Raw genomic sequence first — 25,651 nt, 5'->3', positions numbered from 1 at the left:
CTTCTACTAATTACAGGTGATGTAATTTCAGATGCTAATGTTTTGAAATTAGAATGACCTTTTAAAATATTTTGTGTTTTTAAATATTTTGTATGTTTAGGATGACATCATTTTAAATTTTTAAAGAAATCCTATTACAAAGATTGGAATTCTTTTTAAAAAATAAATGATATTATTCTTCTGCTAAGTAGAGGAGATGTGTGCATGCTATGTGGGTTCCTCCTGCTCTGCAATGGTTGGGAATTGACTTTTTTTGAGAAGAGGATCAGGATGGGGATTCATAAAAGAAAAGAAGCTTTGTTCTTACTGGAAATAAAATAAAACATTGGTCACTATATACTGAAAATGTTATCAAAACTCAAAAAGAAAGTTTTAAAAATTATTTATTTTTTGTCATATTTTCATGATGAAGTTTTCTATGGGGAAAAAAACTTTAAATACGTTTGACAGAAAGCTTTTCTATTCCTGTTTATTGGGTCATTGTTGTGTGTAAATATTTGGAAATATCATGAGGAAACACACACACACACACACACACACACACACACACACACACACACACACACACACGTCCTAGAGTAAGCATGTGCAAATCTGAGGACATTTTGCAGCAATTGCTTCTCTTCCTCTACTCTGTGGGTCCTGAGGATTGAACTCAGGTCTTCAGCCTTGGCAGCATATACCTGATGAACCATCTCATGAGAATCCACCATCTTAGACTTTCGTTTCCTGCACTTGCTAAACTGTGAGGGTTTTATAACCGGAAGCATTATCTTTCCCCCACTCTTTTTGTAAAATTTATTCTTTGACAACTTAGAACATGTGTCTGATATAATCTGATTAATATTCGTCTTGCATTGCCCTCTCTCCCCTTCCCATGGTCACCTCTTGTGTTACCCTCTTTCCCCTCCCATGGAACTCCTTAGCACACCCCTCCTGTGTTTATCCCTGCTCTTCTCTGTATGGGACTTTCTTGTAGTCAATCTGTGACAATCTGGGGGATTATTTTCTTCCCTCTCCTCCATCTTTTATGGCTGTAGCAATGCCATGTCTTACTGATTGGTCAGCAACCCCCCACTTTTATTTGCCAACAAAATGTGTCCTTTTAGATCATGTCATTCTTCCTCCCAGGAGAGCATCAGTGGTTGTGACAATAGCAGACGATTTAATCCTAATATCTTCCATGGTTTGGCCCCTGGCTACATGTCATGGCACTCAGGATCAGACACAGTGGGAGCTTACTTTCCCCCAAGTACACATACCTAAGCATCACTTGTTTTTGCTCGTCTTTCTCTCTCCTGTGGTATAGCTTACCCTCTCCTCTCTGAAGTTCTACTGATGTATTATGTGCTATGGCAGTGTCAGGAAGCAGACCTCCTCATTCAGCCCCTTTTCCTACACTCTTTTTTCTTTGATAAGTGACATTTTCCCCTCTCGAAGGACTGAATGAATACTTCTTTGCCTTGTTTCCCATAATAAGTTATCGGTGTTTGGCTTGAATTAGAGCTTTGAGTACAGTCTTCCACCAATTTAGAGCAAATTTCATAAAGAATGAGTCAGAACACTTCCTGCTAATTAACTCAGCAAATGTTTACTTTTGTCATGGTCGCCCCACTTGGTAAGTCTAGTGTTTGATAAGATTAAGGAACGCAGCTGTAAACAAGAGACATATGATCCTTTCCCTGTGTCCCTTACATCTCAGTGGACAACACTCTAACGTCATACAGAATGCACAGAAGAGTGTGACCCAGAGTGAAAGGGATAAGTGTGTAATGAGTGGACATCGGGGTGTGGTCCTCAAGCAAAGCTTTTTCAGATGCAAGTGCTCTGCTTCCTCTGTGTTTCTTAAACAGGATCCTGAGCCTCATGAGGTCTTCTCTTCTGGGTTTAGCATGGGCCACATTTGCCAGTCGATCCTGCAAGAGGTGATTTCAGTTGTAGATTGCTGCCTTCTCCCAGGAAGGCTAAGGAAGGAGCCTCTGCCCTCAAGCAGGAGCAGTAACACCCACTGGTTTGTGTCCTGAGTATCCCAGTCACTGGTCAGAACAACTGCAGATACACGAGGATATTGTGCCATCACCCACTAGCTGGGATGCTAAATACAAACCCAGTGAGCGGGAATACCTGTCTGTCTTCTGTGTTGATTTTGTTTCATGTGCCTCGGACTGTTCCTACCGAATTGTTAAGAGATCTTCAGTCAGGGGAAAAGTGAATTAAAAGCAAGTATCTTTTTCTGAAGTCAAGCATTTATTAGTTTTCTTCTGAGAATATGAAGCAACCATACGTGAGGGTATATGTCTTATTTGTTGCTCATGGCTTCTTTATTTGCAGATTTCCTTATTTGGTGTGTAAACCTAATTGTCCAAAGGATACTGCAACTGTTCAGTCTGTCCAGTGAAATTTTCCCTATGCATTTTGGGGCCAATTAGCCATCTGGGATGGGAAGACCAGGATATGGATGAGCCCGAGTCTTCCGTGGCAGTCAGCAAACTCTCCAGCTTGTTCATCCTGTGGACTGGAGTGGAAAACTCTGAATCAAGTGTCTCTGGCCTCATAGCCAGACGATGGTGTTCAGCTGAAGTGGATCAGAGCCCTAACCACAGACTTTTCTGTTGTTGCTCTGTGGAGCTTTGAGACACCTGATCCTCCACTGTGGAAAGTCGGGCTCTTAGTGAGCTCCAGTTGTGGGAAGGAAGCAGGCTGTACCAGAGAAAGGCATTCAAGAAGATTAATGATAGGTGACTGAACTAGAGGACAGGAGACAGGTCCTGCTTTTTGTGCATAGCTGTAGATTAGAAGGCTTATCTATAAACAGTTGTCATGGATGTATTTACTGGAAGGTTCTTGGTCTGATAGCGTATGAAGAATTGAACTCTATTGTAGGACAGACCTCTTACATGTGTTAGATTGAATATTTGCTTTAATTTATCTCATGACAATGTTGTTTATATTCTGTAAACATGAAGTGAAAGTGGGGATTCAAAACAATTACTATTAGCAAGAATTCCCAGTATGTTGGATGTACCCAGAAAAGCATTCTTACAGAGCAAGCTGAATCATAGCCTTCAGGGCTACTGTGCTGGAAATCTCTTCCTTGCTTCCAGAAGGAACAGAGGCAAGGCACAGCCACACCTTCTCCTTCACTCTCCTTCACTCCTTGTTCCTGTGTAGATTCTGATGGTAAGGGTAGACAGAGCTCTTCGTTTCTTTTCCTTTTTTTTTTTTAAGGCAGCACCTTGCTCCGATTTCCAAGTTGGCCTGACAGCTGATTTTGGTTCCAGACAGAGTGTGGGTTCAGTACATGTCCTTGCTTCAGCTCCATGAATGATAGCATGAGAGGTATCTGTCATAGCATCTGTATTCACCTGAGTTCTTGCTCAACAACCACATGTCTCAAAAAATACTGCAAAACTAGAATGCACAGCTGTAATTGTCACACATTTTTAAAATGGAAGTGACTTTAAGGAGGTCCAGGGATCATTTCTTAGTGACCCCCCCCCCTCTAGTGGCAAAATTGGCTACCACACTAGCAGTCTGCTGACTCTTCCAGGCTCCCGTACTGCTCCTCAGAAAACTCGTTTGTGAAATATTCAATTCTACTCTTAGTAAGTAGAGGATTGTGCAGAATGCACATTAATTACCAAAAATCCTAGGTGTGGCCAAACCTCCTCACTTCAAACTCAGCTAGTTAACAGATTCCCAGGCTGGCCCTGCAGTCTCCCGGACACACTAGATGCTCAAGACTGACTACTTTCCTAAAGAAAAGCAACTTGAGAATTCCTGGCCATAAAAATTGAAAGCTGTTTTCACTTCGGCTAGAAATGCTTTTGAAGATGCTGATTTTCATTTCTGAGAGAGTTTGAAGAGTTGAAGAGTTGAAGTCATGTGAACATTCGTCTGTGATTTTAATACAGAAATAAACAACGCAGCCGTAGTCACTGTGAAGTTGAGCTCCATTGTTCTACATTGACTTCATGTTAAAGACTGTAACAGAACACAAACATCCCTTTGTTCTGCCCGTAGTAGTTCTGTCTCTGAACATTGCTTATTATTTTTAAATGTGCCTTGCATATGTTACTTTACTTTGTAGTATCTAGCAGAGAAATCCAGGCAGAACTGCCAGAATTATATCACAACCACAGCGTCTGTCCATGTTAAAAAAAAATGGCTGTAGTCTGCTTTGTTGTCTCATGCATATACATGGCTTCAAATGATCTTGGAGAATTGAGGATGTTCTGAGTGATAAAGCTACTTTTCACCTTGTGAGTTGTCCATGCAGTGCAGTGGACAGTCTTGGACATGTGGGGAGAGTAATCTGGAGGGGGTGGTTTATGGTTCTCAGTGCTGGTTTGGTAGGTTATGGCTTACATTTTCTCCTGTTGTCAACAGGCCCCATAGGTACTGGTATGGTTTTCATGTGCTGTTTATGACTGCCCAGTGGCGAATTCTTCAATAAAAACATTTCAGTTCTCCAGGCAGATAATAAGCCATTGAATAGATTGAATCCACCTGCAAATCTCCTTGTTGAAGTTATTTTCTTAAAGATGTTATTTTTAATAAAATGAGTATGGGTTTCTGTGCGAGTATGTGCATGTAAGTGCAATTGCCCATAGAGGACAGAGGAGGGCATCATATCGCAGTGAGCTGGAGTGATTGTTAGCCACCTGACATGGGCGCTAGGCACTTAATTCAGGCCCTCTGAAACAGCAGCACATGTTCTTTTGTCTTTCCTTCCACCCCTCCTTCCTTCCTTCCTTCCTTCCTTCCTTCCTTCCTTCCTTCCTTCCTTCCTTCCTCCCTTCCTCCCTCTCTCCCTCCCTCCCTCCCTCCCTCCCTTCCTTTTCAAGTGTTTTCCAGACAGGGCTTTTCTGTGTAGCTCTGGCTGTCCTGAAGCTTGCTTTGTACAGTAGGCTGGCCTCAAATTCACAGAAATCCACCTGCCTCTGCCTCCCATGTCCCAAGATTAAAGGTGTGTCCCACCATGCCCTGCTCAGTACAGGTTCTTAACTGTTGAGTGCTCGCTCCAACACCAGCTGTAGCATCATCAGGAGAGCACACTACCTGTGCGAGCCTGAAAAGTTTTGATGGTTAGTAATTAGTCGTATTTGTAAACAATAACAATGGTCACCCTTTGCTGTAACTAACTGAATACCCTCCTAAGCACTTTACATGTAAACTCCTCACTGCTCACAGCCACCAGCATAGATGGGAAGCTGTTAGACCATTCTTAGGTAAGGAACCTGAAGAATGTAGAAGTTAAGCAAATAAGCTGAGGTGGGGTCAGATTTTAAACAAAGAGGAGGAAATTCACATGACTGTTCACTAACAACAGCATATTTAGGTAAATGCAAAACATATTTCTTTTTTTTTCTTCATCAAAATGGATCATGCATGAGCTCATTTGAAGAGTGAGGTCCTAGGAATACGTTTTATGTTAGTACATGAATGGAAATTGAAGCCTTGTTAACTAAAAACTATCTTCTGAACATTAATTCGTGTTTACATAGTAAGGACAAAAACGTTCCCTGCTTGTATTTCAGAGTTGCTAGTAGATGTGACCGTTCTGTGGGTTTTGTCTAAGCAGGTCAGCAAATATGTAGGGCACTTTACCTCACATTGTATCGTAGAGGAGACATGCCTATGTTGATCGTAGAAGGTTGATACGACGTGGTTCTCAGGGGTACCTTGGACGGACATTGCTTGGGTTAGACACACTGCACAAAGGCAAAGCACTACCACAGGTAGCAGCTTTAGAGTGGAAGCTGCCACTGTTTTTACACGACTCACCTGAAACTCCAAGAGACTAAGGGGCATTGCCAGGAACCCAGAGGTAAGCATGACCTCCCTCTGGGACTTGAGTCCAGAGTGTTTGGTACTGAATTCAGCAATCTTGGCAATGTACAGTGCCTGCCTCTTTCAAGCCAGCAGCATGGGACTGTCTTGGCAGCTAATCGTGTGTTCACACATGTACAACTCCTTCTGAGGGATCAGCTCTGGCTGTCCTCATCACTGCCACTCAAACCAGCCAGATGACATCACAGGAAGATAAGGTTGTCTCTGATTAGACAAGTGTCATCGTCCCTAGACTCCACATAGAGTCTGAAGAGACAGTGCAACAGTTAGGCTCACGGCCTCCTGGAACTCCTGTTGCAAGGACTCAACATTCCAGCCTCCCAGAGCTCGGGAACACATGTGCTACATATACATGTGTGAAAGCAACACAATCACATAAGAGAACATTCCAGCCTCCCAGAGCTCGGGAACACACGTGCTACATATCCATGTGTGAAAGCAACACAATCACATAAGAGAAAAATGAAAAAGAGACTTATGTCCTGATGTGTTGAATGTTTTTATGTTAGTTGTTGACACAGCAGAGCCATCTATGAAGCTAGTGTTTGAAATTAGATTATAACCCAGAGCCCCCCTGCTGAACAATTTTTAATTTAAATAAAACAAGACATTAGGTGCTCATATTATAATTTAATTAAACCTAAATTATAGAAGAAATTACCAATATTTTCCCTGTGAGCAATGCTTTACATCACTGGGTGAATTCCCATACTTCGGAATGTTTTATGCATTCCCACAAGTTTTATTTTTGTTTTGTCCTTATGATCCATTTTTAGGTCTAATACATACTTTTTAAAAATGCTAGAACCATTTCCATGTGTCATATATAAATTGTAGTTGGCTATAAAGTACAGTGGAGCCTTGCTTACGTCACGGTAGTATCTGTGCGGTGAGATCTTGAGAAATACTGCTATATATTAAATTTATCTGCATTCTTCAGTGGTCAGGACTAGATAGGAATCAAACTTGTTTTCTTATAATGAAGCCTTTTTCCCCCCCTTACTTTCTTTTCTTTTTTTTTTCTTTTTGGTAACAAATCTAGTTTCTTCTGGTAATTCTGGGAAAGATGTTTCTTGACAAAATGATGACAAACTTTTAAATGTTTGTTTTGCTTTAAGACAGTGTTTCACCACGTACCTCTGTGGTCCGCCTAGGACTTGCAATGTAGACCAGGCTGTTATGTAGACCAGGCTGTTATGTAGACCAGGCTGTTATGTAGACCAGGCTGTTATGTAGACCAGGCTGTTATGTAGACCAGGCTGTTATGTAGACCAGGCTGTTTTATAGACCAGGCTGACCTCAGAGTCACAGAGAAAGGTCTGCTCTGGCATCCCAGGTGCTGGGATTACTGAAGTTTCCTACGTTGCCTGGCTAACTTAAATCTTTGCTTTCAATGGCAGCTGAACACTCCATAGACTGACTTTTGGCCTCTGTATGCATAGTCACACACATACAATTACACCAATTTAAACACACATGCTCAGACATAAGAAACCAAAATAGAATAAACAAGTGTCCATGTAGTGCCATTCCTCACGTCGTCTAATGAGATAAAAATTGAATATTAGAAACCTCTAAGTTAGATTCCCTTCACCCCTTGCTTAGCAGACATTTTGGTGAAATTCTGATAAAGTTTCAGTTTCTTTATTCCAAAGTCATGAGACCCTTGGCATACAGACATGATCACACCCAGGCTGCACTTCCCAGTCCTGAGTCATTGAAGTGTTATTAGCATGCTGTCATCTGTCCTAGACATTGAAATGCTCTCTCTGCAGGCAGTACTGAGCTGTTTCATGCTCAGTCCCAAGGACAGACAAATAGCCCATGTTGCTACCCTCAGCACACACACACACACTAAGAGAAAATGTCAGAAACCAAGAGCTATGACGGAGCAGCATTAGCAGACTGTTTCCTAAACATGGCAGAAGAACAAATCTAGTCTGCTGACCAGTGGGGACCAGCAGAGGACTGAGAAATGTCAGCATTTATCAGATGCAGGTCTAAGACTGGCAGAGTCCTGGATGAGGTAGCACTTGGCAATAGTCCTGGCATTCGGGAGGTAGACACAGAAGGAATAGAATTTTCAAGGCAAGACTTAGCTTCAGTGAGTTTGAAGCCAGCCTGAGCTATTTGAGACTTTCTCTCAAAAACTACAGCAAAAACAAACAAAAATGCCTGAAGATTTCCAATTAGTGCAAAGGTGAACTGACTTCCCAGGCAAAGCAGAGGGCTGAGAAATGAGGAACTGTCACAGTGTAGAACATTTGTGATGTGTCTGAGGTGCTTCCTGCACATCGGGGGATTAGAGGTTTTGTTCTTCTTTGTAAGTTTTTAAAAATATGAACCACATTAAGTAATATGGTTTCCACCATAATTTAGTATGTATACTAACTGCATACTGATGTTACTCCTTGGGATAGATTCCTGTACTTTCCGTTGTACTGTTAGAAACTAAACATATGAATTACCAGTGTCATACAATCCATAGAGTGACTAAACCCTCTTAGAATTCTCTGTGTGTGTGTGTATGTGTGTGTGTGTGTGTGTGTGTGTGTGTGTGTGTGATATATACATGTGAGTGTATGGCCGTGAATGTGCAGGCAGAAGGCCACTTGGGCTTCATTCAGGTCATGGATGTCTGTGCTCTAAGCTGCTACTGCCCCGTTTCCAGTGACTCACAGATGTCTTGAAGTCCTCTGTCTTCCTTGCAGTTTATGTTGGGTCTCAGGTTTCGTGACATGTCACCTTTGTCTCTGCCTTGGCTTTGTAGCTCCTTTCCCTGTACTGTTTTCCTTTGTGTGCCTGCACACAGTAGGTCTCTACTGTGCCATGGTTTTTCATTACTATAACAAGTGCCTGAGATCAGTCTTTGCTCTTTCATTGAATTTGGTTTCAAAGTTCAGTTCGTAACCTCTCAGTTCCGTTGCCCTGGGTACGTTGCCCACAGTACTGCACACATCACAAAGGATGGTTGGCAGAAGAAAGTGCTCTCTGCTGTAGAAGGGGCACGCCTGGAGTCCCAAGATCCCCTTCAAGGACACAGCTCTAGTAACCTAAGTTCTTTCCACAAAGCCCTACTTCCTGACTTCTCCCAATAGTGTTACAGGCTGGTACCAAATATACAGTGGGGCTGTGGGAGGCATTCAGGTTTAAAATATAGCTGCCTTTAAAAATTATATGGCACTGTTTCTTGCTTCTTGGATGCTTTTAGGAAATTCCTAAAGGGAGTGTGACATCTGTGTCATCTGGGCTATGATAATGGCTCTTACCAAATATCTCTATGATGGACCTGGGGTGGCTGCTCTCTCTTCCTAATTCTTCCTTGTTGAATTAAGGGTAATGGTTTTTTCCTGTGATAATCCTAAACATGAATTTCATCTTTTAAGGAATAGGTTGAAAGCTATAGGCCAAGCAAATTACCTATCTGTGTCTGTGGACCACGAGATGTGAACAGTTAGTATTTTTCTTAATTTTGTTATAATTTAGAGAATAATATTTTATATCAGGGCAAATTGCATGAAAGCCAGATTTAGTACTCAGAAATGAAATCTTTGTTGCAATCCGGTACCATTCATTTGTCTGTTTTCTAACTTTTTCCATTCCATTAGCCAAGTAGAACACTTGCACAAGACAGCATGTGTCCACAAAGAATGAAATATTTACTCCCTGGCTCCTTACTGAAAAAAAATAAAAAAAGATTGTGTCTTAAAATAAATTTCAGTTTTCATTTGGTAATACATTCAGACTTAGTACTTGTATGGTGATTTGGCTCCTTTATTTTTCTACTCTGTGTTAACAAAGTACCCGAGGTTACCTTACAAAATGAATACGCTTCTTTGGTTAATAATTTGAGTGTCTGGGAGGTCCCAAAGAGACAATGCCGGTGGCCCCATGACAAATTCACAGATAGGGAAGTGGGCAGGAGCAGAAGGGAGATCTGTACAAGGAAGGAAGTCATCGAGATTTGGGGGAGGTACCCCCACCTGACTGTAGCCTTCTGCTCTCCTAACAGTGAAGAGAGCACTTTCCGCTAGCTTCCTGATCCTTTCTGAGTCAGTCTGGTGTAGCCCAGGCTAACCTCAAACTCACTCTGTAGCCAAGGAAGACTTGAACTTCTCATCTTTCTGCCTCTACCTCTGGAGTACTAGTGTCTGCTAGCCTGCCCAGTCTATGCCTTTCTGAGAATTGAATCCAGGACATCCTGCATGGTGGGCAAGTGCTCTACCCTATAAGCTACATTCTTTTTTTTTTCAGAGGTGGGGACCAAACCCAGGGCCTTGCTCTTGCTAGGCAAGCGCTCTCCCACTGAGCTAAATTCCCAACCCCCTCTAAGCTACATTCTTAGTCCCATAAATTCCCTTCAGATATCTAATCACCTTCCACCTTTTAAATGTTTTCCCTTCTTTCAACTCCACCAGACTGGAACCAAGTTTTCACACAAGTACCTGTGAGAAATGTATACCATACTCAAAGCACAAGTGTCATGCTTGAAGACCAGAGCATTTCTAGAAAGAATACTTGGTTGTGACTTTGTACAGTTTGCTTACAACTCATATTTGTAACACAAACAGCAGATTTCCTTACTTCTGTAATATTTACTTTCATGAAATTATTTCCTCGGAAACAAACTTCTGATTTGCTGCTCATGGGTGTGGCTGGGCCCAGACCATTGGGAAGAGAAAGATGAAGAACTATTTGTCTTGAAATAGTCACGGGAAAACCACGCCACGTTTGTGACAGGCAGGTTTCATATCAAGACCACAATTACTAAATATAGTAGGTAACCCTCTCCACAATACAGTGAATGCGAGGTAAAAGGATTATAGATTTTGCCATAGATTTATTAGATACAATGTAGTTAGAAATTTTGTCTTTGTGTAGCAGTTTTCTATATAGAAATGGTTAAAAATGGAAAGCCATTTCTTTGGAATTGAGCAATATGAATGAAGTAATTTGTTAGAAAATTAGAAATCAGTGGACATGGGTGTGTGGAATCCTGAGTGGAAAATGAGCGACAGTTTCGGCTGTTGAGAGGTAAAGTCTGCCATATGTGGGCACAGGAGCAAACGGCTCTCACTAATTCCCTTAATGGGTTTAGTCTAATACTGCTCTTTTTTTTTTTTTTCGGAGCTGGGGACCGAACCCAGGGCCTTGCGCTTCCTAGGTAAGCGCTCTACCACTGAGCTAAATCCCCAGCCCCCTAATACTGCTCTTTACTGCTTGCAGTTGGGCTATATGTTGCCTCTTACACTTCTATATGCAGCCAGGAGTGATCTAAAAACAAGCTGAACGAAGCTTGGAGACATTCCTTTCACATCCAGATGGGAGCTTCCTGATTTACGGACTGTGTGGGAGTCATGAGCATGACCTGTGGGGACTGTGGAAACCCAGGAAGAAGCAGAGTGAGCTCACTGTAGAAAGATTCCAGGCATTGAAAAAACTTGCCTTATTTGGTAAATATGGCTAACTGGTTTCCCTGGTGATGCTGGCAAGTGCTCTATGGAAATCTGTTGGTCTTTAAACCACTCATTTGTACTTAAAAACAAAAATCATTAGAAGTAGAATGCTAAGTGGTGTTTACTCAATTTTTCTCAGTATGTGATGGGTACAGGATGGAATCAGAGATAGTAAGAATTTGAGTCTGATATGTAAACTCAAGTTCATTGAAGCTTTAGCATTCCCTAACTGTCTTTTTGGTTTCTGAGGTCACTTGACCTCTGGGGATTTGGGGATGTAATTGATGTCATGTAGAATAGTGTTGGTTTGGGAAAATGATTGCATATGGACCTCTGGGCCTCAGCTGTGCCTCTCAGCTTAGATCTCTATGCAGTTAGAGTTTGGAAGGGGAATTGGTGCTGGATTTCCTTTAATTACCCAGTCAAGCTTCGTGGGAGATAAAAATGGCTTCTCTTTAAATTCTTCATCTCTTTGTTGACTATATCCTGAGTCTGATGTTTGAGAGATTTGGTTAGAAACAGTTATTGGTTTTAATATGGGCTCTGCCAGGTGTGAACCAGGTGACACACATAAAAGTGATAGTGACCCTCTCTGAGGTTATGGGAATCAACCCGTGCGAAGACTCCTGGTGACTTTCTCTTAGTCTCCAGCTCCTTCTTGCACAGAGGTGCTCCTTTTCCTTTTGGTTGTTTCTATTAGGATTCACCTGTGTCTCCAGTCTCAACTCTCTCTTCTCCATGTAGTAGCCAGAGGCAAAGAGTACTCCGTACCTTCCCTATTTGGTCTGGTCCAGGCCTGATGTGGTGGGGTTTTTGGAAAAGTGATTGCTTTGCTAGTACAAGGCCGTGAGTGTGATTCCTAGAATGGGTGTAATCAAAAAGCTGGGTGCTTGTAGTGCTATTGCAGGCAGGGCAGAGTTGGGGAACCCCAGGGCTTCCCTAGTGGCTCTATAAGAGGTGATATAAAAATTAGGGTGGATGAACCCTGAGGAATAACACTCTAGTTACAGACAGACAGACAGGCAGATACACACTGTGACATTTTCTCATAAACACATATACCCACCACAGCATCATCATCATCATCAAAGCAACAACAACAAAAAAAAAAAAAACAACAAAAACAACCCCATCCCCCCCCCCAAAAAAACCACCCTAATCTGCTTCTGAGAGCTAATTGTCATTCCTGTCACTGCCAGAGGACTATTTTTGGTTCCATTTCAAATTAGTCAAGCACTTCTCCAAAATTTAAGGCACTCCCTAGTCAATTCATATGCATGCTGGGATCTGAGCCCCCATTTGCGTGGCATTCTCTGCTCTGGTGAGAGGCTCTTCCTGTGCATGGCTTTATCACTTGATTTGGAAGTACCTAGATGGCTAGGGAGGTGACTGAACTGAAAGAATGCTTCACCCTAACTAGTAGACTTATCTGTCTACTAATTCCATGCACATGACAACTTCTAGCTGTCCCTATACATCTTGTCCGGCATCACAAGCACCTGGCTCTCTGCCCCTCTGATTCTAGGGAGCACACTCATTGGTTTGCACTAGCAAAGCAATCACACAGAGAATCATGGTCCTTCTTACTGTAAGATTGGTCTCATAGGGAGGATGACAGTAGGCATTCTCCTGGGACAGAAGATGGTTGCCTTTCTCTCTGCCTAGTTGCCCTCTCCCACATGCAGATCCTTGATTTAGTCTCCCAACCCTTACCAACTGTGCTGGCCTTTAATTCATTGGGGTAACCTCTGCTTGTTCTCCCTCCCCTCCCCCTCTCCCTTTACTTCCTTCCCCTCTCTCCCCCTCTCCCTCCTTCTCTCCATCTTCCTGTCCACACCCCCCCCTTGTCTATACAGAGAGGCAGACACACAGGCACACAGACTGTCAAAGTACACACAGTTTCCCTTCCCACGTGATCTGAGCTCCTCCACGCTGTGTTCCCCTGCAGGTTTTCCCTCTCCATCCTGTATGATTTCCTCTTTGCTCTCACAGTTTTCAGCTGAGAAAGTCATTTGACAAGAGGCATAAAGTCTAAAATAAAACTTGGATTCGAATAATCCGCCTATGTTTTAGCATGGGATCTGGAGGTCTGCTGTGACTGGAGACTTGTCCCTGTCCATCCCGAGTCACAAGGTTTCATTTCATTGACCGACTTAGCTGTCCCACTTGACTTATTCATTCAGAAATGCCCAGTACTTGGCATAGATGTTGGTGTTGGTGTAATTCATGTCTACTTTCTCATTAATATTAAAATTCTGAAGATTAGTAACTTTGGATGCTTTTTGAGATGAATGGATATTAACTATCTTTTCCCTTATACAATGTTGGTAGGCCTTGAACATTCCAGGCAAAGATTTTACCACTCATCTGTGTCCCCAGCTAGGACCTCATAGACAAGTGAAGTGACATTAGTACCTGGGTTTGCAGGGAGGAATGGTGTGCTTTGTTGCCCTCTGTGGGGGACTTGGATAACCACAGAGGTGAGTGTGGTTGTCAGAATGCAGTATAATTTTAGAGAACACAGTCTAGGGTGGTTTACTGTGTCTAGACCACACTGAACCATTTAATGCGTGTTATTTAACAGTTTGTACCTGGAGTTCATCCTTACAGTCCAGTTCATTATGGAGGCATTATGTTAGCTTCTTTTCTTTTTGCTGTGACCAAATACCCAACAAGAGACCACTTAAGTACAGAAAGGTTTCCTTCGGTTCATGGTTTGAGGGGACAGTCTTTAACTGCAAAGGCATGAAGAAAGGGTGGGTGGCTGTCACAGGATGCCCATGAGACTGCTTGTCCATTTTTCTAGGAAGCAGGAAATAGGGAAATGCTTGTGCCCTGCTCACTTCCTCCTTTTCCTGTTTCATTCATTCTAGGATGCCAGCCCATAGGATGTTGCTACCAACATCCAGGACAGGTTTTCCCTGCTTTGGTTGAACCTCTTTGGAAGTGTCATTTTAGATGCAAAAGTGAGGTTTACAAATACCTTTGTGGTTTCCTAATCCAGCCAAGCTGTTAATTAAAACTAATTATCACAAGGCATTATTAGGCTGGGACTTCAGAGAATGTGCACTTCTGAGGCAGCGTTCCAGAAAGCTGCCTGGAGCTCACTGGTTAGTTCAGGCTGCCTGGCCAGTGGCCTGTCTCTGCCTTTTCAGCACCAGAATTGCATGCATGCACCCTCATTCCTGTCATTTTTAAAGTGAATCCTTATGCTTTGAAGTCAAGCATGGTGGTGATTGAATCATCTGCCAAGTTTGGTTGGCTTGCCTTTGTTTTAGCATAAGCCATATTGGCCCTTCCACTCAAAAGACCCCAAAACTGAGTCTAAGGTTTCTATTGTAAAATTTTCCCCCTTTTAATCTGTCACATGTATTTTCTGAGGGCCTTTCTTTAGTAGGTAGGAATTCATCTTCATAAACAAGGCTATAAAACCGATAAATTTTAAAAAGGTTGAAGTGATCCATTTAATGTTAGCTAACAAGTTGATAAAAAATGTTTGGTGGCAGCCAGAGTGGGATCTCTTGCTGATGATATCACCAACGATGACGTCACCACTGCTGAGCTGTAGCAGAGTTCTGGTACTTTACCCAGGGTTTATGTCAGGTTCTCTCTTTGCACACTTCCCTCTCAATTTGTGCATTCCAGTGTGGCTTTTCCATAGGGAAATTTATGGCTCCTATTTCAAAATGTTTCCAAATTCTCTGTAGGCACTCTCCCCTAGAGAACTGACAGTGACTCAGAGCAACTTGGAGATTCAGGAGAAATGTGGAGTATTTTCTATTTGCGTTTCGGGGATGGACTGTCACAAAACTCTAGGAATTCTGCCTTAGTCTCCACTGTGGACAGACAGCAAAAAGCAATTCTGAGACCACAAAAACACTGTATGTGGCCGAAGCCTGTGAGCACAGAATGTGGGAGAGAGTGATCAAGACTTTGCCTGTTGATGTCTCAAACAAACAAACAAACAAACAAACAAAAACAGCGGAAGAGAGTCAGGGCCTGGGGGAGTCATGGTATTCTGGAAAGTGGGTTTTTAATATTATCTTTTATTTGTTTTCAGAATTTCAGGCATATTTATGATCTGTTTTGATCATGTTTACCCTGCCCCTCTAACTCCTCCTAGAACCAGCTCTCTCTACACTTCCCAACTTTGTTTTAGCTTTTTAAAAATTACTTAGTTATTTCTCTTATCCAATGAGTCCAATTTGTGATACCCATATATTCCTGGTGTAAGATTTACTAAAGCTTGACATCCAGAGGCCATGCCCTTAGAGAAAACTGACTCCTCCTCTGGAAGCCACCACATGAGAGCAGCATCTTCACTATCAGTGGACTCATGAGCTTCGTATCCATGGGACACTGATTGGCTCAATTTTTCACAGGCAGCCACAGCTGCTGTGGTACCATTCAGTCCAAAAGATCCTGCTTTTCTCCCGGTACTTCATAGCTCCTGGCTCTTCTACATCACCTTCTGAGAAGGTCCATGAATCTTAGGGGCGAGGGGTATAATAGAGATGTACTGTGTGCGACTTATGACTCTGTAGACAATTAGTCTCTGTGTTTTGGCCAGTTTGAAAATACTTCAGCCTTTTGGGATAATGACTTTGTGGATTTGAAGCCAAGCTGTTTCCCTTGCTTCCTGATTATTGACCATAAGCCTGAAACATGATAGGCTGTACTCAGAGTGATTGAATTTGTTCATTGACAGACTAGATACTGGCAGCTGGTCCAACGCTGCTCTGGCAGCCTCCAAAGCTGGTCCAGTGCGGCCACAGGTGGATGAGGGAGTGCTGGTTGAATTCTTGGATTGTCTTGCAGATTTTCTCAGACTCCAAAGCTTTGTTTCCTCTGTACGTCCCTTGACACATGCTTGTGGGAAGGACACATCTTAGCGGTCACTTTCCCTTGACATTCTAAACCTGAGCTCAGTAAGTTTAAAGTTGAGCCCTTGGGTGGAATTTACAAAAGCAGTTCAGATGTGTAGGGAGCAAAGCGTGTTGGTCACAGCCTAATCTTCTATGGAATCTTATGGGATTTTCTATTGACTGCTTTCTTAGGTCAGGATTTGCCATACTGCTTTTAAAAACATGAGTAGATGAGCTGGTAAGATGTCTCAGCCAAGGGGGGCTGGTCAGATGACTTAGAGGTAAAGTAACTTGCCATCAAGAGTCACAACCTAAATTCAATCATGGGACTCACCATTTCCTGAACCTGTGGTGTATTCAGATTTCAGTGTTATGAAGCCTGTTTAAGCCAGCCTCCAGTGTGGGTTGGGATATACAGGGGCATTTTCATTCCTTTCATTTTAGAAAGACTTTTCATCAAGTTGCTGCCTTATTTTTTTCTGTAGCTATATAAACTCGAAGTTGGTTTCTAAACCTTCTTAATAACATACACTTTTCCCCAAAATTTGTTTTACAGATTTTGTGGTTACTTAGCATCTCCACTTGCTTTGGTCAATTTAAAAAAAATAACAAAAGGATCATTGAGAACTCTAATTGCCAGGTTAAGTTCAGATTGAGATTTTATAGCTTTGTTACAAGTACATAGGTTAATGATGAACTTCTTTAAATTAGTCTGGCATGACTATTGCCAAAGCAAAGTTATAAATGTCCATGGAGGTCAAGCTACAAAATGCAAAGCCCTTTGAAGTTTCCACAAGAAGAACTAAATACATGCTTTGGGGAAAAGCCACTGTGACACCCTCATCTAATTACACTGTATCCACATTGTTCCCACCGGGCTAAGTTAGAGGCAACAGGACAAGATGAATTTTCCTGCCCTTTCTAGCAAGTCCACCTGTCATACATATGTAGATCTTTAAATCCCAAGATCAAAATCTTTAAGACTTGTAATTGTGTAACCTTGGATAAGTAAATACAGAAGAAATCTTTTAAAAGGTTTTGATTTTTAAATGATGTGTTCATGTGTTTCTGAGAATGTGTACATGAGAAGATTACCCCAAGAGACCAGAAGAGGGTAAAGGATCCCTCTGGAGCTGGGATTAAAAGGGTTCTGGGAGCTGAGAAGGAAACCGTGGTTCTCAGTATGAGCCACAGCAAGTGCTTGTAACCTCTGAACTATCTCTCCAGCCCAGATACTGAAAGGTTCTGATGAAACCATGTGACATTGGTGATGTGACAGGTCTGACATATTATGAAGTATATATTATAAGTCATTACTTTTTTGATCTTCGTTTTCTTTCGAAGGAACCCTTTCTTTTATTCAGTGAATCAAAAACAAGACATTGTATAAGGAAAGATGTTCATGGAAAAAATCTGTGTGTGTGTGTGTGTGTGTGTGTGTGTGTGTGTGTGTGTGTGTGTATGTGTGTGTGTGTGTGTGTGTGTGTGTGTGAGAGAGAGAGAGAGAGAGAGAGAGAGAGAGAGAGAGAGAGAGAGAGAGAGAGATGTTTCCGAGGAACTGTTGAATTCTGTGCAAAAAATCTGGAGTAATGCCTTTCTTTATAGGACTGGTCTAAGCTACCACTTCACAGCTGACTCAAACCATGAACATCATTGATTGCTTAATATTGTAAATGTTTAGCTACTGTGAAATCTCCCCCTTTGGGTATGCCTTGGTTTGAAAAGTATTTTCTTTACATTTACATCTGTACTATTTCCCTTATGTAAGCAAGCTTTGGAGACAACATATTATTGTATATGAATGATGAGGTCTATGAAGGATTTACCAGGGCACTTTTTACTAGTTTGCCCCCTTGAAGACAGGTTAGTGAGACTACAAATATTCGAAAGAAGGCATTCGTCAGTTCTTTGTGAAAAACATTAGAGATAGACTGACGATGACTTGGGTTCAGACTTGTTTACCATCCTTTATTTAATAGTCTGTGCTTTATAGGTCATTTAAAGGAAAATATTAGCTATAAATTACAAGGTCCAAATGGGGACACTGTGCGTCTGTGTCCATTCTAGTGCTGGGCACAGCCTCTTGGGGAGCCAGAGCACAGGGAGTTTGACTGAGCCCGTCCTACACCACCACTTGAGTGGGTGCTGACCTATAGGGAAGTGTGGAGGCATCACTCTTTGGGTGAGAAAATGCAGTCTGAGGCATGGGACAGCCAGAGCTGGTTCAAGGGTCCCCGGGCCTGTGAAGAGACCAGGCCATGTGGTTCTCAGACTCTTAGACATCTAGGTGCCACTGGGAATTGCAGAAGAGCTGAGAAAGGAGTCAGGGGTCCGTGGGCTGGGGACACTCTCAAGCCCAGGCTGGCTGGGGGAGGGGGGTGTAAAAGGGGAGCTCTGGCTTGTTCTATGGGTGATAGTACTTAGTTTGGTGGAGGAAGGCTTGGTAGCTTACAGTTGTGGCTGGGAGTGCAGAGAGATCTTCTACGTGAGAATTAAGGTGGGACCCTGTAGGCGAAGGCCTTCTCCATGGCTCCCCATGGCAGATCTTGATGACAGTCCATGATTCTAAACAGTTTATTGGTTGTTCATGGCAGAAAATGGATGCATACTGTACCATACCCATTTCTCAGGGTAGACCTTTTGCAGGGAGGGATGTCTGGGAACGGAAGCTTATTGGCCAAGTCTGGAATCTGGCAGGGAGCTGGGAGTCACCTAAGTCTCAGGTGTGTGTCCACTGATTCTCAGGTCTCAATCTGCTCTACCTTACCAAACTTCCTGGCATGGTTTTACTGTCCAGCAGGTGATCATTCACTAACAAACAGTCCTGTATCTGCCTAGTACCTGAAGTTCTTTATCCCTCTTTTACTGACTTCCCCAACTCTGCTTACAGTTGTTAATAGCAACAGCATCCCTTGCAGCATCCCTTGCAGCTATTTGTTTTGTCTGCTGACAGCTTTGTTTGAAAGCTCTTGCTTTTTTTTTCTCTGTGTGTTTGGATGTTTATTTGTGTTTGAGAAGGCCTGGAGCCCTTCCTGGCCTTTGACTTCCTGTGTAGCCAGGGTTGACCTTGAAATTTTTTCTCTTCCTGCTTCCATCCTCTGGGTGGGGGTCTTACAGTTGTGTGCCTCCATGCCCCATGGATGTGGTGGGAGGGATCAAACCAGGGCTTCCTCAGTGCTAAAAGCTTGGTGCTGTTAAGGTTCCCTCGGCCTCACTGTAGACCAACACTGCTGAGCTGGAGATGTTTGTGAATGTAAGTCCTTGGTTTTCCTGTGGCTTCCCTTTTCATGATGGCCCAGGGATACTTTTCCTCACTGCGTCTCATCAGTCTCATCTTTCCCATAACTTCTATGTAAAAGTCATTGCCTCCTTTTATCTCCAGTTTCTGTTTTTGTTTGTTTTTGTTTTTTCAAATGATATTAGACTATTTCTTTGGGTTATTTATTTATCTATCTATCTATCTATCTATCTATTTATTTATTTATTTATTTATTTATTTATTTTTAGCACAAACCCATTGAAGTACTTAAATGATAGTCTTAATTTCGCCACCTGACCCATTCATCTGAATTAATCTGACCACCTTGTGAGCTACTTATGGGATAGAGATGTGCACAAAGCACAGCATGGGAAGAGTGGGATAGAGGATGGAAAACAAAGTGGAGGCTGTGGAGGCAGTGGGAGAGCCATGCATGTGGACAGTGGGAGAGCCATGCATGAGGACGGTGGGAGAGCCATGCATGAGGATGGTGGGAGAGCCATGCATGAGGATGGAGGGAGAGCCATGCATGAGGACGGTGGGAGAGCCATGCATGAGGACTGTGGGAGAGCCATGCATGAGGACTGTGGGAGAGCCATGCATGAGGACTGTGGGAGAGCCATGCATGAGGACTGTGGGAGAGCCATGCATGAGGATGGTGGGAGAGCCATGCATGAGGATGGTGGGAGAGCCATGCATGAGGACTGTGGGAGAGCCATGCATGAGGACTGTGGGAGAGCCATGCATGAGGATGGTGGGAGAGCCATGCATGAGGACTGTGGGAGAGCCATGCATGAGGATGGTGGGAGAGCCATGCATGAGGACAGTGGGAGAGCCATGCATGAGGACTGTGGGAGAGCCATGCATGAGGATGGTGGGAGAGCCATGCATGAGGACTGTGGGAGAGCCATGCATGAGGACTGTGGGAGAGCCATGCATGAGGACTGTGGGAGAGCCATGCATGAGGATGGTGGGAGAGCCATGCATGAGGACTGTGGGAGAGCCATGCATGAGGACTGTGGGAGAGCCATGCATGAGGAAGGTGGGAGAGCCATGCATGAGGACGGTGGGAAAGCCATGCATGAGGACGGTGGGAGAGCTACGCATGTGTTTGTTGTTTACATGTCTGCTGTCTTTCCTGCCAGCTCTAAAATTTTTCAGTTTTAAAGACACATGGAAGAAAGTAAATTACTATTTGTTTTATGACACTTAAAATGTATTTTAAAAAAGAAACCAATTTATCATAAAAATGGCTAATTGATTTATTGCAGATAGCTTATAGATTCAAAAAGCAAGTGGTTCTAATATCTTCAGAGAGGATTATATACTTTATGGAAGAAGTGAGGACAATATTCTTTGTAGAATAAGTATGATTTAATAAGGTCTTTACAGAATGTGCTTCAACACTGGCATCTTCTACGTGGTGGGTGGAGGGTGGAGGGTTGAGCAATGACTTAGCAATTAAAAGTACATACTGCTCTTACAGAGGATCTAAGCTCCATTGGGGGTTGGGGGGCTCAGAGCCTCCTATTACTCCATGTGTAGGGGATCTGATGTCCTCTTCTGTCTTCCATAGGGACTTCAGTCATGTGCACATTGTCCCACAATGCATAAAAGTAATAAAATAAAAATGAACATTAAACAGATTTATCACGGAGGTGGTATAGACTCACTATTGCCTGTAAGAGCACAGTAGACTCAATACATACTTTGATGTGTATTTTCTCATTTGTTTCCTAGGAAGATTTTGGCAGCCCCACTGCAGAAGCTACCCTCCCTGTTGAGCTTTGTGATGGCTGTAGCATAGTGTGCTTGCCATCTGACTTTTATGCACTATACTCTGTACTTCAAGACCTCTGAAACAATGTCAGTGTCTTTTTCTTACGTGAGCATGTTTTCAGCAAATACTCCATGAGTCACTTAATGTGACTTCATGTGTTGAACAGGACAGTTGTAGACGTTCCTGCTATTATAAATGAGGGAAATGAAGTTAGTGGATATGTCTCTTATCTTGGGCCACATGATAATTCTATCACTAATACACGATGGCCAATAATCCTGGTTTTCTGACTTAGTGTTGTTTTTGCTGTTGTTTGCTTGGTTGTTTTTCTATGCCAGGGTTTAAACATGTGCCTGGCCAGTATTCTACCACTGGACTAAATCCCCTGCCCCAGCTCTTTTCCTTTCAAAGTGCAGGTGTTTAGTGATGGTAAATAATTCCTGTCTGGGAGAAGAATCAAGTAGTCCTGAGGTAACCATGTTGTCTGCTGTCCCTTGTTCTAGTGGTTCACCCTGTGCTCATACAACATGCCAGTGATTATCTGGGCCCTGACTCTTAACTCACATCGTTTACAGTTCCAAGACCTAACTATTTTTACAGTCCCCAACACACCACTCTCAGTGTGGAACAGGACAGTAACTCGATCCAGGGTGTACAGCCTCAGCTCCTACATCTGCATGTAGGCTCTGTTTTTTCTAACTAGAAACCTTCACCGTCCTTTTGTGCCTCCTCTTACCCTTGTGTGAATATCACCAATTCAGTGATTTCCTGAAGTGGTCCCTTCATCCCTTTTATTACTTTAATTCAATCCAGTTATTTCTTGTCTACACCTCCTTTCTCAGATCATTTCCAGAGAAATCACACTTAAAATAGATGTGATCTAAGCATTCTTCATCTCTAGCTGCACATCCCATGATATACGTGGTGTAGGCTATAAGAAATTTCTCCATGTATAGAATTGGTTGTAACTTGTCAGCCCAGATATTGTTTAAGTTGCTCTTTACCGTCATCCTAATTTGCTGATGTTTCATTTGCTTTGTTTTTTTTTTTGTTTTTATATGTTGTCTATTTTATTGTGGTTCATATTATATGATGAAGACTTCAGGCGGAGGGAATGTGTCTTGTTCTTGCTGATATCCTCAGGGTTTTCAGTTGTCACATTCAAGGAATAAGTAAATCAAGGATTTGGTTTTATTTTGCTTGGAGGGTGGGTAAGTAGCCCCCTTTTGAGTCATTTCTTGAGATGACCCACACATTGTGATCATCTGTCCATCAGAGAGGTGAACCTTGGCCTTCATGCACTCTATGTATTTTATTCTGCCGCTTATACCATCAAGAAATGGGAAGTTGTTTGTGGGCTTGAGTGCTGCATCTAGAGAGAAGCTTGTGGTCCTGAAACCCAATGCTCTTTAGTAACTCTTGATGTGAATGGCCACTGTGAAATTCTGTGTCCACATGAATCAGTTGTATTGTACTGACACATTCTAAGAAGGAGCATTGCCCATCTCATTTCCAAGGCTTGCCATAAAATTTGATGTTTTAGGTTTTTATTTACACAATTTTATTAAAAGGAAGCCATCCTTGCAAATACAACTGGAACTGATTATATGCAATGCCTGTTTAGAATTAAATGAAGAAGAATGCTGCTTTCACTATGAAAATCCCATAGATGGTTCTAGACAAGCCTTAAAGGGAAATGTCAGGTTTCTAATCAATTATAATGATTCCCAAATACATTAGCTGTTAAATGCCGCTTGCTCTTTAAAAAGAGACTAGGCTCCCATACACAGCATGACTAACAGGAAGAAGATTCCCCGACTGCTTCTGTTAATTAGCTCTTGTCCAGCGTAATCTGGTATGCTAAAGTGGTTTAACAACCCTTCCTGATGAGTAACATAAATATCTCTCATTTGGTCATTTCCCTTCTGTCTCCCCTCTCTGGAGATGGAGAACATGTGGTCACCATGTAACAGTTCAGTTTTGTGTGCAGCTAAACAAATTTGTAAGTTGTTTCCTTTACCCTGCTTTTGCTCCAGAGCCCATCATATGTTCTCCAGAATGCTAGGAGTATGTGGGTAAATAAGATTTCCATGGAGGGATGAAGGAGTCTATAAGAAATGGGAATCTTGGGGTTGGGGATTTAGCTCAGTGGTAGAGCGCTTGCCTAGGAAGCACAAGGCCCTGGGTTGGGTCCCCAGCTCCGAAAAAAAGAACCAAAAAAAAAAAAAAAAAGAAATGGGAATCTTTAACCAGTGCTACACTTTAGAGCTATATTTAGGAGTATGTGCATATGTGTATGTACATGTGTACATGTAGTTATATATATATATGTATATGTGCATACATGCTTATGTGTATGTGTATATGTGCATGTATGCTTATGTGTGTGTACCTGTGTGTGACTATGGCTGAGAGTATGTGCTCATGTATGTGGGGTGTGTGTGTGTGTGTGTGTGTGTGTGTGTGTGTGTGTGTGTAATTTGTATGTGTCTTTGGGAGATTGTTTTAAATTTCATCCCTGTTTTATGTAACTTAGTTTTAGTCAGATGTTCCTAGTCTGGCAATAAAGTTAAGACTTCATGATACAGAGAGATATCTTCAGAATTGATAGGATAGATAAAACGTGTTTTTACCCTTTACTTTGAAACAAACTGGGTTTTGTGATGTTTTTATTTGTAAGGTTATTAGAATAACGTGGCTTTCTTAGAAAATAAAATGAACTTTTCAATTATCAAGGTATGTTAATATTCATGATGGATTAAATTGGATAAAAATTATCTCTAAAAAGTTTATTATTATTATTATTATTTTATTTTTATTATTTGAGATGATACATCATGTCATGCAATGCATATAGAAGCCAAACAACTTGTGAGAATTTTCTCTTTCTATCATGTGGGTCCTAGTATCAAACTCACATCATAAAAAATTTGGCTGCCAGCATCTTTACTCATTAAACTATACTGCCAGATTCCTTTTATGTAGCCATAGCAAATGACCAAATGGTTCTCAGTAAAACTTAAAGTGAGAGAAAAAAACTAAAAGTTGTAATTGACAAAAATGACAAGCCATCACCATATTCACTGTGATTAACAGCAGGAGAGGTCTCAAGTAGTATTTTAATATTAAACTGTCTTTTAATAGGTTCATGTCTTATGGAAACAAAAAAATCCTCTGACAATTAATTTAAATCTGAGAAAATTGCCCAACCTAAAGGTTGATTTGTATTGACTGGTGTGTTGACAGTTGGAAAAAAAGAATTATAAACCTAATAATTAATTTTGACTTCTTTGTTAATAAAGTTAATTCTTTTAGAGTCATGTCTGCTAATTATAACTGCTAAAGTCTCAAGAGTGTCTCTCTTATTGAAGTTACCTGGCATGCGCACTTGAAGGAAACATGCATTCTGCCTTCTTCCCCTGTGGCTTACTTTTACCACTACGTTGTCTGAAGTCCCAAACATGATCAGAGATCACTGTTAAAGATGTAACGAGAAACTGCAACCTCTCTGTGCACTAAGTCACAAGCCACCAGCTACTTTCTATTTCTTTGGTACATTTTGCAAATACATAAAAGGGGTGAACTTTGTTCTGGGGCCTTGGGTTTTGTTTACGTTTTATTTTGTCTTTGGAGAGTGAGGACTCTGCTCTGTAGTGTCCCTTTCACCTTGGGTGGCCACAGTATCTCCTTTCCTACTTTCAGCCTTGTGCTGTCCTCACCAGCTGATGTGAAATTTCAGGAATGGGAATGGGGCTTTGTCCTTGGAATCTATGACTAAAAGGCAGACCAGAGAGCAGTTAAAGTATCCAGAGCTGGGGTGCAAAAGCAAGGAATTCTCACAATTCACACTTCCTCAAGGAGGTAACACTGGAGACATTGTCTTGTCCATGTCAGCTGGCTTGTGTGTGGAGAGAAGAACAAGAAGAAGGAAGAGAAGGAAGATAGGAGAAAAGATGGCCGCTATTCTGTTTGGGAGACAGGTCTCATGTATCCGGGTTAGGCTCATTGTATAGCTGAGGATGCACCTCTGCAGGGCCTGCCTTACAGACTTTTGCTACCATCCTTGGCTTGTGTTTCGTTAGAGATTGAACGTAGGGCTTCCTGCATGCTAGGCATATGCTCTACTCACCACAGGCATATCCCAAGCCTGACATCAGGGCTTGTTTGTCAGTTCACAGGGCTTGGCCATTACAAACTTCTAAAACCTTTTCTCTCCTCTCCTCTCCTTCCCTCTCCTTCCCTCTCCTCTCCTCTCCTCTCCTCTCCTCTCCTCTCCTCTCCTCTCCTCTCCTCTCCTCTCCTCTTCTCTTCTTTGTGCTTTCTTCCTTATTTTTGTAGAGTCATGCAATTTAGCCTTTCATCTTTTTGACATAATCCTTCTTTAAAAAGTCTATCTATCTATCTATCTATCTATCTATCTATCTATCTATCTATCTAT

General features: G+C 42.2%; 1 protein-coding gene across 2 annotated transcripts in view; it reads left to right on the top strand.

The window, feature by feature from the left end:
• The window catches only part of Arhgap42 (Rho GTPase activating protein 42), a 230,111-nt gene that overhangs the window by 129,662 nt on the left and 74,798 nt on the right, over positions 1-25,651 (top strand). The gene's annotated exons all lie outside the window — the stretch shown is intronic.

This window comes from Rattus norvegicus, chromosome 8 (genome assembly GCF_036323735.1).
Source record: "Rattus norvegicus strain BN/NHsdMcwi chromosome 8, GRCr8, whole genome shotgun sequence".
NCBI lineage: Eukaryota > Metazoa > Chordata > Mammalia > Rodentia > Muridae > Rattus > Rattus norvegicus.
Note: the sequence above shows the minus strand (reverse complement) of the source record. Positions and strands in the feature narration are given on the sequence as shown.